General features: G+C 41.6%; 3 protein-coding genes across 4 annotated transcripts in view; all 3 read left to right on the forward strand.

Annotated features, from left to right (window-relative positions):
• The window catches only part of LOC126562638 (zwei Ig domain protein zig-8), a 165,644-nt gene that overhangs the window by 142,959 nt on the left and 4,630 nt on the right, over positions 1-18,055 (forward strand). The window lies entirely within an intron of this gene.
• The window catches only part of LOC126562401 (arrestin homolog), a 413,496-nt gene that overhangs the window by 47,494 nt on the left and 347,947 nt on the right, over positions 1-18,055 (forward strand). The gene's annotated exons all lie outside the window — the stretch shown is intronic.
• Positions 3,321-18,055, forward strand: part of LOC126562338 (PDZ and LIM domain protein 3) — a 427,281-nt gene continuing 412,546 nt past the window's right edge. Inside the window, exon 1 of the mRNA XM_050218809.1 lies at positions 3,321-3,330. The gene's annotated coding sequence lies outside the window, so the exon portion shown is untranslated. The remainder of the gene's footprint in view (positions 3,331-18,055) is intronic.

Consider the following 18,055-nt stretch of genomic DNA (forward strand, 5'->3'; position numbering starts at 1 on the left):
TCATCCGTCAACCATTTTGTGAAATGTTTTTCGTAGAAGTAGCAAGAAGAATTTCCAACACCGTTTTTTGGGTGGTACCACATTTCTCAAAGCTGCTCGCTTTTGGGGGTGGGTTTTATGATGTAAGTTTGTTGTGAGCATATTTTTCTGTGGGCACTTCAAGCTGACGTCGTGTGAGAGCCGCTATTGAGGCTTGTTAGTTTATGAGGAGCTTATATTTGTGAAAGCAACACTTTACGCTCAATCGAGCGTAATTTAAATGATACGCTAGATAGTAAGCACCCCGGCTGCCCATGTGTTTTGAGTCGCTGGACGATGTTAGGGTTCTCTCACGGCAGATAAGCCTAATCGCAGTTATTTACTATCCTGTTTTCTTCTCGTACAAAACCATATACACATGCACCAGCAAAGACTTTGCATAAGTTCATCGTACTTACGCTTTCTGGCAGAGAACTTCGTAAGCTTTCGATACAGGATGATAAAATTATGTTCAAAAAATAAAAAGAATATTCTTCCCAGAACGTTCCAAGGGATCTTTAGAACGAAGCACAGCACAGCAAGCTGTGTCCTCTGAATATCCAGAAACTTTTCCCTAAAATTCGTTACCAGCTCAAAGGGCGAACCTTCCCATATCCCTGTACGCCATGGGCTCGAGTTCGAGAAGGGTGAAAAACTCTCGTACTAAACTATGAAAGTAATAACAATAATGCATGAACCGCCCAGAGATGAAACTTTAAACATAGCCAAAGTCAATATTGATTCTATCCCTTCAACCAATGCCCAGTAGCCTACCGAAGGAAATCTCGGTCCGAACCGATTCCAGTCAGCTAATCTCGTGAACCATTCCTCAAGCAGAACGCAGGGTAGAGCAACTTCCACCGAAACGGTACCGACTTGGATGAGAAAAATTTCTTCCGCCCAAAAAAAAAAAAAAACATGGCATCAGAAGTAGATGAAACTCCCAGAACTTCCCCTGTGCTAATGCTCTTACCATGCTCTTTTGCTGGTTACTTGGTCGTTTTTTAAGCTCTCTATCTCACTCTCTTTCTTCTTGGTTTGATTTTCCGTTACTACTTTCTGCTAGCGAACTATGTCCAAGAGGTTAAAGATCGTACATTGAAGCCGTGATGAAATAAGATCACCGGAACCGGAGCGGGTGATGATAGAGCTTCTACCCCTTCCCAAATCTATTCGTGTGTATTTCATACAATGGAGCGGCAAGGCAAAAACGCCACGACTAAACCCGGGCCAGGATCTTCGCAGAAAAAGGCAGAAGCGATGGCGGGCTATTTAACTTCTTGCGCAAACTTACAATTGAACTATCACGCAAGCTGCCAAACGAACGGGAAATCAGCTGCAAACCGTCACTCAGAATTCTGAAAAGCTTCTCGCTGCGGCAGGAAGTGTAAGTGCCGTCACGGCAGACATGATGGTAAAGTTTTCCGGCCGGTTTTCGCTCATTTTTTCCTGCCGTTTGGTTTTGGTTTTCATTTATCTTACTAAGCTTTGTAAAGGGGATTGGAGAAAAAATCCCCCGGTACACATGCACTCGGAAATATCGTTGATTTTAAGCTGGTTTGGTTGTGGATTGGAGCGGGGGAAGAGCGTTTTTTCATCCCAATTTCCGGTGTGGATAATGCGATTGTACCTATTGGACTCGACAATGCAACCAATTTCCAATGCAAGCGCTTTTTCTTTCGTTGGAAACGATTGACCGTGGCATGGTCATCCAGTATTATTTTCAGAAAGCTTTCACAATCGGGCAAAGTGTTTTTCTTGGGAAATTATTTAATTAGTTTCAGATTTTTTATCTACAATTTTCTTTTTAGAGAATATTTGTTAAAAATTGCATTCAGTTAAAATGCAAATGCAGCATCAGTGCAATGCAAATCGATGTGATCGAGCGGCAAAATTGGGTCATCCTGCTTTGTAAACCACCCCCCTCCACTAAACTGGCGAGGTGAATCATTTGCGTGGGTAAAAAGCGTTAAATTTGCTGTAAATTTTGACCATGCAGCGAACGCTCTTCGCCCTGCCCCACCGTGTACCACCCCTTTTCTGGCCGGTAAATGGAGGATAGTGAATAATTTCACGAATGCAGACCGATGCTGGTGGGCAAAGTTTGCGAAATAAATCGAAATCCGTTCCAAACGGTGAGCAAAAGGGATGTGAGAGTGGAATGGGAGTGAAACTTTTCCCGAAACGTTAGCATAATTTAAAACATTTTTTTTTCTTTTTGGCTCAATTTACGCTCTCCCTGCAATACGATTCAATTTCCATGTAAGAAGAACTTTAACATCGTGACGAAGAAATCGAATAGTTAATGACAAAAAGTTTTTGAAGATTTTATTTTACAAAACGGGATTTTAATGCTGTAAACGATTGGCCTTTGGCCTATTTTTTGCTAGAATAGTAAAAATAAATAAGAGACTTTTCATACAAATTATCGATCGTTAATGGCCTAACGAAGCAAAACGGTTTACAATTTTTCAAATAACTTTTTATTAATGGTTGGTGTGAATATTGCCAATTTTCCTTAGACTTGATGTTTCATACTTGACAACGTTCATACAACGCTGGAAGAGAGGGTAAAATTATTAACACATACCAATTTCAGGATGGCGTAACGTGTAAACAATACACGTTACATGCAATAAGGAGAAGATCTTTACGGCCCACCGCATTGCAACGTAAGGCAACAAAAATTGGGGGACGGTTTCGAAGGTGGGAACATATAGAGGGATTTGCATGAGCAAAGCTGGGGTATCGATGCAATCAAGGAGAAGTGCGGCAACAAATAAGGATTGGGAAATAGAACGGCGATCTTCAAGCGACGCAAGACTAAGCAACCGGCATCTGTCCTCGTAACAGGGCAGAGCAGAGCATAGATCGCCAACAATTTTCCGGAGAGAAAACCTGGTGAAGGGCCTCTCTACCCGCTCTATTCGATCAATGTGGCTTCTTGCCACATAACTGTTCTCCCCGACGCCTCGTGCCATACTGGGGATCGCTGACGAATATCTTCTTGGTGGGACATGAGTCCGGCATCCTCATAACATTCCCCAGCCATCGTATCCTGCCTTCTTTGCTACCTGCCGGTTCTCCGTATAGCTCAGCAAGCTCGTGGTTCATCCTTCTTCTCCATACTCCATGCTCGCACACACCGCCAAAGATCGTCTGGAGGATGCGACGCTCAAACACGCCAAGAGCGTTTGCATCCTCCGCTCGGATGATCCAATACTCGTGGCCGTAAAGGACCACCGAGCGAATAAGTATTCGATATATCTCACATGTCGTGCGGTCTCGAAGTCTTCTGGATCTCAGCAGACGGTGAAGGCCATAGTAGGCACGATTCCCCTGAACAATGCGTCTCCAGATTTCGCTGCTGACATCGTTATCCGAAGTTACGACAGTCCAAAGATAGCAGAACTCCTTTACTACTTCGAGGTTATCGTCGTCGACTAACACGCTGCTTCCCACTCGGGCTCTTTTGCAATCAGAGCCTCCGGTAAGCAAGTATTTTGTCTTTGTCGCATTGATCATCAATCCAATTCTTGTTGCTTCACGTTTCAGTCGGGTGTACGCCTCACACACCTTCGCTGTCGTCTTGCCAACGATGACAATGTCATCGGCGAAGCCAAGAAATTTAAGAGACCGGTAAAGAATCGAGTCACGGTTGTCGTTGTCTAGCCCCGCGCTTCGTATGACACCTTCCAATGCTATATTGAACAGTAGAGAGGAGAGTCCGTCCCCTTGCCTCAGACTCCTGTGAGATTCAAACGATCCCGACAACATGTTCGACAACTCTCACTTTGCACTGCACTCCGTTCATGGTGGCCTTTAATAGCCGGATTAACTTTCCAGGAAAGTGGTGCCGCTGCATTATGTTGCATAGCTCATTTCGATCTATGGTATCGTAGGCCGCCTTAAAATCGATAAACAGGCGCTCTCGGCAATTCTGGAGGATCTGCCGAAGAGTGAAGATTTGGTCGGTGGTGGATTTGCCTCCAACAAACCCCGCTTGGTAGCTGCCGACGAAACCTGTAGCAAGGGGGGCAAGTCTGCAGAACAAGATCTGGGACTGGGTCTTATAGGCGGCATCAAGGACTGAAATGGCACGATATTTTGAGCATTCCAATCTGTCTCCCTTTTTGTATACTGGGTGAATGAGGCCAAGTTTCCACTCCTCCGCTGATTCTTCCTATTTCCATATTCTCGTGATCAGCTTGTGCAGGAAGGAGAGGATATAGGATAGAAAATTTTTAAGTCGTTAGCAAAACAGAGGAAAGAATTTGGTAAAAGGACAGTACTGACATCATTGATAAACAAAACAGTGGACCTAAGAAACTTCCTTGAGGTACGCCTGCGCCAGAAGAAAAGGGAGAAGAAAAGGAGACTCGATAACTACGATTACACAGAAAAGAACGGAACCATTTTAGTAACAAGGTATGGATGCCAAGACACGATAATTTTAAATGAGTAGTGTGTGGGGGATACCATCAAAGGCAGATTTTAAATCGGTGTAAACGACATCAACCTGAAAAACCGTATCCAGTTGAGACGAAAGGGGTAAGAGGTAAAACATATTAGGTTAGTGGAAGTTGATCTTTTGGGCATGAATCCATGTTGTTGAGGGTTGATGGAAGAACGAGTAACATACAGAAGATAGGAATGGAGAATTGTTTCAAACACTTTGGCTATTGCATATACTATGGAAATGCTTCGGTAATTAGGAAGGAACACAAGGAAGGAAAAAGGACTTACACAAAGAAAAGAAAAATAGTTTTCTAATAAGAAGAACAAACGTTACACTGACCTTTTTTAGTGAGTTTAGGGCATTGGGGACGAATATATCGTCGATGATGCTCGAGAAGTAACTCGGTAGATCAACCGGAGTATGTGTATCGTTTCAAATCCATTCATCCATTTGCTTTTGTACGAAAAGCACACATGTTAGCAGTGAAGAAGCGATCTAACTAGTGAGCAGAGGTTTTAAACATCGGTTAATAACGTTGTCATAATGGAGACCAAGCTATGCAACTCCCAAGGAACTAGAACGACCTACTAGGTCACGCCGGCCATCGAATGGCTTACAAGATTTATTGATACCACGGAGTTGAATGGTTAGTCCTTACTAGGCAGGAACTGTCCAGATGTGATTTGAATCACAATCCTGCCGCGTGAGGACAGAATCCGCTGTCGCTTTTAACACCAGGTCGCCCAGGTAAATTTATTTAAAATTACTACAAAATACACTTAAATTTATCTAGTTATTGCTGTTTTTCAAGTAAACAACTAACAAAGCAATACGGCCTGAGTTTCCTTTATGAATAGAAAAAAAGAGTAACGTTGTTCAAAACAACAAATATTCGCTCTGTGTATCGAATATCTATTGGCATCCCATGAATTGACAGAAATAAATGTCATACTCAATTTTAAAATGACCTATGAGATTAATTTGATATTAATTTACAGATTTTTAAATCAGCAATGCCGTTCTACAGGAATAAAATAAAACTTTTAAAAATAATTGTCAATTGGCTTCACATAATTTCACAAAACTTCCTTGCAGAACTGTGCTTAACAACTGAACGTTGTATTTTTCCAATATTTAACTGCATTGAAGTTTCAACAATCAATCAAAACAGGAATGTAGCGCAACGATTTATATGACTTTTTTAACCTCCAAGGCTCACCACCTCAAAGAAGAAAAAAAAATCTGCAAAAGCTAGATATGAAAGTTGACGCTAACAAATCATCAAATGGTCCAGATAAAAGGCCAACCGATTGGAAAACAAAACCAATACCCTAACGCATCGCCACTGTTTCGACAACCGCGAACCGTTCAATACGGCTATAAATCGGAATATACTCAATTTATGACCTATTCTCCGCACATCCCAGCTTACTGCGCTGGCAGAATGGCTCAGTGAGCCACCACAGCCACCATAGACGCAAAAAGGTCCCGAGCGCCTGGCAAAGCAATTATGGTCACCCCGTAGCCACGGCCGAATGACAAGCGTGTCTCGCGACCGGCACTGCAGCAAGTGGCAGTCTATAAAAATTAAACTTAGGAAATTAAATTTGATGGCTTTTCATTCAATCCCCCTTGTGCTGTGCGGCGGTGTGAGCCGGCCAGAACCTTCCCATTTTTGGGATGCGATATTTTCCGTCCGTTCGTCCTGCTCCGGCACAGTGCCGTGTGCAGTTTGATTGAATTTTCGTCAAATAAAGCAAATAACTGAGCGAAAAAACCACAAAAACCTTCAACATCATAAAGCTTCCCGTTGCCTCATCGTTCGGTGATTGCTTTGGTGATTGCTGTGAAAAAAAAGGAATATTTCGTCACCTTGCGCCATTTTTCCTCTCGAAGGCGGACGGCGTCATCTTCAAAATTGAGTCACTAAACGGATGGAAGCAGGCGAACGTCCACTGTGATGAGTCTTATTCTACGCACGATCGGACAACAAAAGCCGCAAGCCGAAAGGTTCTCAAACCAGCGTTTGAAGAATGTTATGCACACCTTTTTGGCTGTTTGTTTGGCTTGGTTCGGAAAACACTTTACGAAGCACTAAAATTTTATTTACTTTCAAGTGATTGCAGCGTTTTAAGTGGTAGTTTTCTGCTGGTCCGGCAAAAGCTGATGGTAAATCTTGGCTGATCGGACGACTAACAAATGTGGTCGGTAGTGGTTTGTGGGACAAATTGAAATTAAACTAAGCTGAGGAGCCACTAAATGGAAAACCTGACTAATGATACAAGTGTTCAGATTTTAATGGTGGTTCCATTTTGACGGCTGGCAGATTTCAGACACATTAAAAGGGGATGACGATTTGGTCTATGGTTCATCTTGTGGATTGTTTTTGTGGCCTGCAGCTGATCAATTAGGTCGATTAGACAAATTTATTACTGTTTTGTGTATGTCTGTCGAATCATTATTTTCGTTTCTCATTCGTACAATTATGGTGTTGAGAAATTGCTCCCTCAAAAGCTTCTTCAAACCGTAATTGTTAAAGGGATGAGAAATTTGCAAAGATACGAAGAGATATCTTGCTTTAATTAGTTTCCTGCACCATTCCCAACCCTACAATGACTTCTGGATTTATTGCCTGATACGACTGTGTCCAATTTTCTGGTACCTTCAACACTTCTGTTAGACGATTATCAAGGGTGCAAGTGTTTTTGGAGTGGAAAGAAAGGTAAATAAAAAGAATGGTTTGAGTTTTGTGCACTGTCAAGTAGATTTTTATCTTAATTTGATTTACTATGTTGCGTGCTGTTTGAGATTACATCAATTTTAGCTGACCTCCAGATTGTAAGTCTCTTGATAAAAAATAACATTCGAAAAATATCACATTGGATCAGATTTATCACATTTCAATAAGCATAATCTCTTCAGTTTGCCAGAATAAACTATTTTCAATACATAGACTATGCTGTACCAACACTTTCCATCTAAGCAAAACTTAGACAGATCGCTTTGCAGACGCATGCAGCATTTTCCAGAACCTTTTTCTTACCTAGCACTATATGGTAAAATCAATCTGATGGTATACTCTACGGACAAACATCCTAAACAAATTTGTCATTTATCTATTTATCTATGCATCACGCAGACATCAAAGGCTTCATTTGTAACGTAATTTCAACATGATTCTTACGCTTAAAAATTGTAAATGGTTACATTTTTAAGTTTAGCTTGGTTTCTAAATACTATTCACTTGATCTATAAATAAACAAGATTTAGCATCTGTAAAAGTATGAGAAAAACACATAAGCTTAACCCAAACATGGTGAAAAATGTAAAAACTGACACTCTTGCAAACCACTTACGCTTTGCGGTTTTGGCTTGCAGAAGTCCTAGATAGCGCCTACCGACACCGCCTGATACCTCATCATTTCTGAAGGACACAGCAAGCCATTCACTACTATGCCTCTTCAGAGACAATCTAAAAGGCTATATGAACAGGGACGTCCGGTGAAAATGTCTGTACATTATCATCTCGTCAGGAATTTATCAGTTGAATTCACTGTGCAAATGTGAGTTCCTCGTTTTGCTTAATAGAGCTCAGCATACCCAAATAGCCAAAAAACAAATAAATCGAACCCTCTAGCTGTTTGTAGGCTGCTTAAGGAATAATCTTACTACGGTTGAACTTTGAAGCTTGTTAAAAAGAGCGTGGAACCCGATGGAACTATGAAGCTTTTCTACTTGCACCTGGAACTCAATGGAACTCTGAAACTATTTTACTTGCACCTATGTTGGAAAACAACAACACAACATAGAATGTATATTTAGCAATGCGATCAGGCCGTTCCTTACGAATAAAATATGATTATTTTTTATTCAACAGTTATGACCAATATGTTCTGAATTTTTCGTGTCTTCATCTAATGCTAACCACAAATATTCAGATGCAAAAAAAAAAAATTCACTATCAGAGACGGGTTTATCCATGAGCGAAATGAGCGACCTTCACGAGTTCCGTCGTAAAATAGACCAAGCCGAAGATGCCTCGTCGAATGGTTGAAACTTTTTCCTAACCAACCCCAGTTACCCCCCCCCCCTCCCCCTCTTCTCCTCCTCCTCCAATCAACATTGTTTGTACATTCTATCAAATGAATATGATTCACATCTCTGCTCGGTGGCGAATTACAATGTTAAGCTGAGTGGGTGGGCGCCGTGTAGGCTGCGAGAGGGGGAGGAGGGCTAATTGAACAGATTTTAATTAAGTGTGATATTTGCTACTCCAAGCTGGGGCCTATTTTTATCGCCCCCACCTTTCATCCGTTCAGCTCATACATATATAGAAAGATTGTCCCCTCAATGATTGTACACTCAAAACAATTAAAAAGAAAGTAAAACTCCGCACATCCTTAGTATTTCTTGCTTGGAGCTAGAGTAGTTTTTTTTTTTTTTGTACTTGTTGCACACTGTCCAACAACAGACAAATAGGTATCATTGACAAAGTAGCACTCTGTTAAACAGGAAAACTGCAGTTCGATTCTCAATAAATCAGATATACACAATATAACATTCATACACACAAGACTACCACAGCTAAAGCTATAAGCTGCACATATAAAAACGCAACCACAAACATGAAACCACAAGTCAGACAAGGACCACATGTTTTTTTCTGTCTTGCTAGAAATTTTAATGCACATAAAAATTTTCTTTTAGAGTTTGACGTACGGAGGCTGCTTAGGAGCCGGTTAAAAGTACGACGAACTTTGGCGTTGCTTATCTACTCTAATGCGTATTAGAGCAGCGATCTTTAGCATGCTACATTTGGCTGCTTAAGATTATTTGGCTATTTGGGTAGAAGAAACTCCTTCGAATCTAGAAAATCTTCCTTTTTAGAGAACGCCTAAAGTTTCAGAATTCTTTTTAAAAAATAATCATTTTTAATAGCGTCAAAAGTGCTTCCAATGAGCCTCAATATCTCTAATCAGAAATCCAAAAAAATGGAAGATAATTATCAATTTTTGAGCAAACATTGCAAAAAAAGTCGCTTCTTTGTATGCTCTTTAATTAAACCGCTAAAATGGCACGTCTGTTTGCATTTCCATCTCGCTTTCGAATGACACCGCAAGTCATCCATTGTAACGATTTGGTAGATCCACAGCCAAGTAACACAGGACGCTACAAAAATTTACCTGCCATCCTAACGTTAAACCAACTAAAAAATGGAAAACGTTGTAAAAAAAAAATACTGTACATACTTTGAATGGACGCTTTTCATGATCTTCCTGCTCACGTTCTGTGTGTTCTATCCTGCCGATTGGTTGCACCATCTGCATAGCTGAAATGCAGTGAACGGTGTGCTCATTACGCTGGTAATATTTGCCATTTCACCGCTGATACTTCACCGCTGCGCTACCAGTTTCACTGATAAAGCTGTCGTGAGCGGATTGATGTAGAGTTGGATGAAAATAAACGACGGAAGAAAAGTAAAACAACGAGTCGTTTCGGTATCGTTGCTTTATGTACGAGTTATATCTTGTGGAGCATTTTTGGGACACCAAACTTTCGATGTAAAGAAACTCCAAATTGGAAAAAAAATTAGAAAGAGGAGCAAAATAATTCTTCTTTGTACAGTTGTAAATTTGGCATTAATTGCATTAATTTTTGGTGTATTTTCGGTACTTTACGGAGCCAAAAATGTGTTATTTGGAACCAAAAAAATGTAAAAGAAATAGAAAACGCACCAATTGATAATACTATCCCACGTCCAGTATACGGGACCTTGCACTGGAAATCAAATGGTGCTTCAACATCACCATTAAATGTCTAGATAAGTAAATCGCACCTCAGGCATGCACCACAGGTACGGCAAATTAATATTTATTAGTGTAATATGCTCATCATTTCACACGCTCCACTGCAGACCGGAAAGGCTCTTGAGCAAAGACCACCATGGTCGACTCACCTCGATCGAAAAACCAGCTCTCAGTCTCCGGTCGGAAGTGTTGCGAAACGGGAAAATCATATTTTTAGCAAATCTTGCTCATTATCTCATCCCATAAACTAGTCCTGCCCTTCAACAGCACCATCCTCATCATCATCATCATCTATTGCTGTCCTTCTTGTCCATGTTTCATACTCCCAGCGCCATGCTACGAAAGCGGGCCTTCAAATCCAGGGTGTGTGCAAAGTGTGCAAAATGCTGCTCATTAAATTATTCATCCTTGCCCAGGTTAATCAAATTTAATTCCATCTCGCCTATTTCCGCCCGAGTGGAATAATAATTTCTTCTCCTACCGCTTATCCTTCCCGTCCGCACGGCATGGCTTCGGGTCCGATGGATTGGCGTAGGTTATACTTTTAATTTCCATTGCAATCACGTTCCGGTGTGTTCCTTCCTTCGGGCCTTTGGCGAACGTTGGTCGGTTGGCAAATATCGCCGGATACTATCACGCCCGGTATCACGCGCTTGTAGTGCGCGACCAGTACTTATCGTAAGACATGACTGACGTGAAAACACAGACACGGACTCCGACGTTGACTGCGCTGGGGCGTGAAGCGAGAATCCCATCAATGGTGACCAATGTTCGTTCGCGTGGAAAGTTATGACTTGATGGGGGATCAAGCCTGCAGCCAGGTAATTTCGCGGTGTTCATGATTTCGTGCCATTACAATCGCACGCGTGCCACACGACGGTTGCTGTACTGTTGCCAATTCTCACATTAGCATACGAATGAGCTTTCACTCGGTCGCCATTATGCGAGGTGCGAGGCAGCATTCGAGGTACAATGTACTCACACGAACATGCTGGAAATTTCGATTTTTGATCAAATGATTTTGTAACCCCGTCGAAATAAATGTACATTTTTTGACATCGGTTTCATTCCTTTGCAAAAAAACGTTACCATAAAACTTATTTAACTTGTTTTAAATTAATACTTTTTAAACCTACAAAGTTAGGTAATACAACAGTAACAATCAGGAGTTTTTTAGCAGCATTTTAAAAAAGTAATACAGTTAAGCAAGTTTTTTAAGATTATCGCTGTAATACAATATTTATGATGTTCAACAATCTTATTTCAAATAAGGCTTGTTATGAGTTTAAAAGTTTCCATTATTTAACGAACGGCTTCCTGCAATCAAATATAAATAAACATATAAATCAATCCCCATAGTCAAAATTCATTCTCAATCGTTGTAATTGGAATTTAGTTCATTCTCAAAGATTGATACACAAGAGCACGAAGTTTATTTGAAAATTATCAATTAAAATCCTTGATCCTTAGGGTCGGCCCGATGGAATAGGCAGCAGCGGCGTCAGTCTTCAAACGGCAGGATCGGAGTTCAAATCTCATAGGTTTGGCCTTGGATTTCGTAGCAAAATTTCAGTGTTAATATTTATCTTCATGCAGTTTTTAAGAAACGTTTTCGTACAACAATAAAATCCCGCATTGTGAAATATAAAAACTAGCAAGTGAAGGTAATCTGATGTTATCAAAGAAATATTTAACTTTTTCTCAAGCGTGTAAAATCAACAAACTTCCAAGAATTGTTTTCTGCTACAATTCAGCTTGAAGTAACTTAATCACAATGCTTTATCTCTAATGGGTCGCTAGGGCGATACGAAACCATATTCCATATTTAAAACATGAAATGGCGTGCACGCCTCTGCAACTGTAGTTTGCGTCCACAAATCCTTGACTTCTGTGTGTAAATAACGGATTATCCTTTAATAATCCTTACCAATCCTATCAAATTCTTTTTTGTTAGCAAGATTAGAGGTGTCTTTTATCGCAAAATGTATTCTTCGCATTTTAAAAAATACCTCCTTCCTGGTGCAAAACTACCTCCACTGCACAAAACAAAAAAGAAATCATTCATCGCCAACAAATAACTTCTTACACGCAGCCGTGTGGCAGAACGGCTGTATGCTAAAAGAGAAACCCCATAAAGGCCACTATTGACCCCTTACGTGCTTGTGCTAGCGGGCAGCATATGGGCAAGGTAAAAGTCTATTAATTACACACGCTTACATGAAATTGCCTCCATTAAAATCCACCTTCCACCTGCCAACAACTGTTAAACCTTTTTTAGAGAACCTTTGCGATGGGCGTTCGGGAATGGGGAGAGAGTAAAATAAAGTCAAATAATGTACACACAATCAGCTCGTATGGAACAAGACTGCGGGTGTGTGGCGAAAACTAAAGAGTGCATAAAGTGGGATGATGTACTTCATTTCCTGTTTACAAAATGCTTCACTCGATATGCTCTATATGCTGATAGCATGGATGCATTTTGTCTGCAAATGCTCTCACTGACACACACACGCACCTACTGGGGGGAAAATGCATAATGCTTTTTTCCTTTATCGTTTTTTTTTTCCTGAACATCGTACGTGTGTCTGTTTATGTGTCAGGCTGAGTGCACAAATACATCACTTTCAGCTCAACCCTCCTACTTACGGCGGCTACTTTCGCTTGTAGTGCACACTCACACCTGTACTGATGTGTTAGTATGATGTTAGACTGTGTGTGTGTGTGTGTGTGTGTGTGTGTGTGTGTGTGTGTGTTGTTGTGTACTTTTAGATATTCTTGCTTTTATTTACCCACCGAGCTAGACCGACGTGCAGTTTTTCCAACATGTACCGTATTTTTATTTCCCACCAAAGCTTGGAAGCAAAGCGCAATAAGCTACTCTTTCAGCGCTTGATAGTGGCGTATGGGCGTGTGTGTAAGCGTGGTTTTCCTTTTTCAATTTTAAAACAGCAAATAATCACCTTCATTAGTGACGTGTTTGACGCATAATAAGCCCCAGTTTTTCATGTTACTGAGTGGTTGAGTCTTTTTATAGCAAAATAAACCGAACACGAGTAACCATCAAGTATGGATCCAGGACCCTTAAAGCTATTTTAGTATTATGATGAAGCTAGCACTATTCTTGGGCAATTAGTTGTTAATTTATATTCTTCTTTGTCACCTTTATTGCTTCAATGTTAAACGCTTCAGAAGTTAGTATTGAATCTGTAATGAATTCATTTGTAATTTCTTGTGTGAAATGTCACCATTTTGTGACGGTACAATGGTCATCATCCTCATCATCATTTTGGCCTGGTCTTTTAAAGAGCACGTCGTCGTGACATGGCCTGGTCAACAATCGATGTCCAGAAATCTCGATCCCTGGCTGCAGCTTCCCATCCATGAAGGAACCCGATCTCCGACAGGTCTCACTTCACCTGATCCAGCCAACGAACTCGCTGTGCTCTTTGCCACCGTCAGGATGTCCGGTTCTCCGTATAGCTCAAAAAGCTCGTAGTTCATCCTTCTACTCCATACTCCATGCTCGAACACACTACCAAAGATGGTCCGGAGGATGCGACGCTCAAACACGCCAAGAGCGTTTGCATCTTCCGCTCGGATGGTCTTAGACTCGTGGATATAAAGGACCACCGGGCGAATCAGTGTGCGATATATCTCACATTTCGTGTAGTCTCGAAGTCTTCTGGATCTCAGCATGAGACGAAAGCCGTAGTAGGCACGATTCCCCTGCACAATGCGTCCCAGGATTTCGCTGTTGACATCGTTGCGAAAATCACCGAAGTTCATCACCGAAGTGATGACAGTCCCAAGATAGCAGAACTACTCTACCACTTCGAGGTTGCTGCCATCGACTAACACACTTCTTCCCACTCGGGCTCTATCGCGATCAGAGCCTCCGGCTAGCAGGTATTTCGTCTTCGTCACATTGATCATCAATCCAATTCCTGTTGCTTCATGTTCCAGTCGGGTGTACGCCTCACACACCTTCGCTGTCATCTTGCCAACGATGACAATGTCATCGGCGAAGCCAAGAAATTTAGGAGACCGGTAGAGAATCGTGCCACGGATATCGTTGTCTAGCCCCACGCTTCATATGACTCCTGCTAAGGTTATATTGAACAGTAGAGAGGAGAGTCCGTCTCCTTGCCACAGACTCCTGTGAGATTCAAACGATTCCGACAGCATGTTCGAAACTCTCACTTTGCACTGCACTCCGTTCATGGTGGCCTTTTACTGCCGTATCAACTGTCCAGAAAAGTGATGCCGCCGCATTCTGTTCCATACCTCATTCCGATCTATGGTATCGTAGGCCGCCTTGAAGTCGATAAACAAGAGGTGCGTAGGGATCTGGTGCTCTCGGCACTTCTGGACGATCTGCCGAAGAGTGAAGATTTGGTCGTTATTAAAAAATCTCATGCAAAAACTCTAAATATTTCTTTTCACTTACTGCAGGATGACTGATTGCGATTTGTTTTGTGCAGCCGGCATTAATATTTTTGCTCTCATTATGATGTTTAACCTATAAATCATTTCTCCACGCTTTGTAAGCTAAGATTAATAAGTACACCATACCACACTGAAAAGCGCTGCTCGCACTCCGGCAACGATTTTTCACAGCAAACTTTATCCTGAACCACAAACGGAACAGCAATTTTTCGCATGCTCATCTTCACCATCTTGAAGAAGCCTTCATGCGCTAAGCTTATTGGCAAGCAACCACCGTTGAATCTAGTTGACCTAATTTTGAGCGCTCCAAAGAAAAGAGTATCCAAAGAAAAAAACTTCCAAAGTGAGCAAAACACCCCTTTTTCCTACAGTCCGGTGTTCGATCGTTACCGCTTGCCATAGTCCAAAAGGACACTCAGAATGATGAAGACCAAGAACAACCTTCACCAATCTTGCGAGGGATGAAATTGATGGCAGGCAACACTTGGTCTACCTTCGACGGGAAAGGTCTTCTAAACGAAAGGTTCCAAGCGGCAAGAATCATCGCATCAAAAATGGATTCATTTTCCGTATACGTCAAGCACGGGGAGTCTTGCCACGGTGGACGGTGAAGCTGGAAGGTTGCACCGCAAAGCAGGACGGTCTCAACGGGAACAGATTACGATACTCATCCCGTCTGTAATCAATCATTTGCTTCAACACATTTCTGAGCTTGTCAATCGGTGTGCATAAAAATGGAAAAACGAGTTATCGAGAGAGAAAAAAAAAATTACTGAAACGCGCGGAAATGAGAAAATGTTAGAATGTTCCCTTTTTAGAAAATTAACATCACTTACAAAAGGGGACAGAGAGATAGAGAAGGTAGAAAGAAAAAACACAACCAACAGACAGTGAAGTAATAGCCAACTATATGCTTCATTGCAAAAGATTTCTCGCTGAATGGTATGCAAAATTCTGGGAAATTTCATTTCTTTTGGGTAACCCACCAAAACACAAGCATGACAAATGTACTCAACCTAGTTCGATTATGTCGTCTTTTCCGTTTTTGTTTGTCTTCTTGCTAGTTGAGAAACGATCTTTGCCAGCTCTGACAGATGAAAAGCAAAGTAGATAATAGCTAGCCGAGGCATAATCGTTTATCATTTTGAATATTTTTTTTCAACACTCTTGCCCACATCTAGCACAGAATCGTCTCGTTTCAAACTCCAAACATCACTTCATTCACTGCTGCCCTGAGTGCTTGAGTTGGGGGAGTCCTCGTTGTCGAGCCTTCGTCTAACGAAAGACAATACGTCTGACAAAGTGCACAAATGAAGCTTTAAAAACTCAAAAGTGACAACAAATGGAGGAACCAACGAGAATACTACAAACATCACTACAAAAAAGACTAAAACATACACATACTAACGGTGGAGCAGAAAGCTTTGGATTCTTTACCGAAGAAATCATGAATCACGATACCCAAAGACGTGCTGTTCTCACCATGGCTCGCAACGGAATAGCCATGAATCACTACCGTTGGGGAAGAGTCGAGTGATTGATTAGTGAGCATGTCGCTGCTCTCAATGTCGCCCGCTCTTCCCAGTGCCCCAACACATCGTTAGCATCGTTAGGGAACGAAGCAAATTTGAACGTAGAAGAAAGCCTGAAGCCTCGAGTTTCCTATCCCTCCAGCTGCTTCAGAGCCGTAAGGGAACCTTAGTGTGTGTTGCTGTTGGACCGAAATGTATTTGCTCAGATAATCACATGTTTATTTTTCTACTATTTTTTATCGACTAAAACTTTCCTAGTTTTTCCTTGTTCTAAGTTGAAACACAATTTTTCTCTAATTTTCGTATTCGAAGTCTCACTTGGCTGTCATCGTGCTTGATGGCGAAGTGTCGTATGCAAGCTTTTACCAGTGACGAAAATAATGGCAAGACGAGGAAAAATCACTCCAAATCTTCCCCTTCACTCAGACACACTGGTACGCAGCAATTCGTAGGCGAACGTTGGATGCCCTCCGGCATGCCAATTCCGGGCACACGCGTCCGTTTGTACCGATGACGAACGAAGAAGTCATAAAGTATAATGGCGCATGTTTTGCGGAAGTTTTCAATATGCATTAGAAAGTTTGCGTTTGAATTGCATCGCACTGCCATAGGCATCATCACCACCAGCGCCATCATGCTCGTTGTGAAGTTTACCATTTTCAAGCCCGAACATCCCTCGGACGCAGGACGGAGACCACACTGCATAAAACGTTTCCTTCTGTGGAAGTGTTAGAGTGAAACTGGTGTGCATCAAACTTTGCACTAGACGGTTCGCCCGGGACCGGGACATGAATCCGGAACCAGCGTTTCTGTCTGAGCTGAGCATGGAGTTGGAACTCCAAATCGAGGGATGAAAGCTTTCATATTCTTCAGACCGTTTTATAGTTTGAACTTGAACATCTTTGCGGAAGTCTTACCCCTCGGTTCGCTTTTCTTTCGGTTCATGAGCGTCCACAAAAAGCGCAAGTTTTGGGGAGAACAAACTAAACCACACATACATAGTTTGGCCCCGATAGGCTTTTGTCGATCGAATCTTCGTTTCGAGAGGCCACCGATCATGCAAAGATTAAATTTAGCACTATTCAACCTCAATCCTCACTCTGCAGGATGATTGCAAATCGACATGCTTAGTGTGCTGGAAGATGATGCCACCGGGAGTGGATTCCATTATCCGCGGGTAATGTGTGCAAACTTTCACAGAAAACCGTTCCACCCGGAGGCAGAATGTTGCTTTGTTTCCGGCCAGGTTTGGCTTCCATTACATGTGCTCTCGCACATGCCGGGATGAAATGAAACGGAGGTTCAAAGTTTAAAGTGCACATTGTGCTGCACAGAATAACAGCCGGGAAGGCCAAAAAGGTTAGAGAGCAAATGGAAATTCTAGATGCTGGAAATTGTTTGGTGAGCTATGTCACTTGCTAAGAGATTCGCCAAATGGCAAGATGAAACTTTGCCGTCCTGCTATCAGCAAGCGTCTTCGTTTGTTCTACCGATGCTTTTAAGCTGTGTATTTTACAAATGCAGCGCATCAAGTTTTCGAGCACCTTTCAGTAATAGAGTAGAATTAATGTATTCATGTAGAAGCTGCACATTCCACACGTGTCTCTGATGGTATTTAAATATTTAAATACGAATTGACTTTAAATTTTAATACTCCAAACTAAAGGTACGTCTGGTCCTTAGTATGAATTCATAGTGAATTAAGAAGCAAGTTGGCTTGACTTTAAAGTTGTCCCATAAAAACTACTACAAAAGCCAATCTCCATTTTAGAATAAGAAAGGATTTTAAATGA

This window comes from Anopheles maculipalpis, chromosome 3RL, assembly GCF_943734695.1.
Source record: "Anopheles maculipalpis chromosome 3RL, idAnoMacuDA_375_x, whole genome shotgun sequence".
Classification (NCBI taxonomy): Eukaryota; Metazoa; Arthropoda; class Insecta; order Diptera; family Culicidae; genus Anopheles; species Anopheles maculipalpis.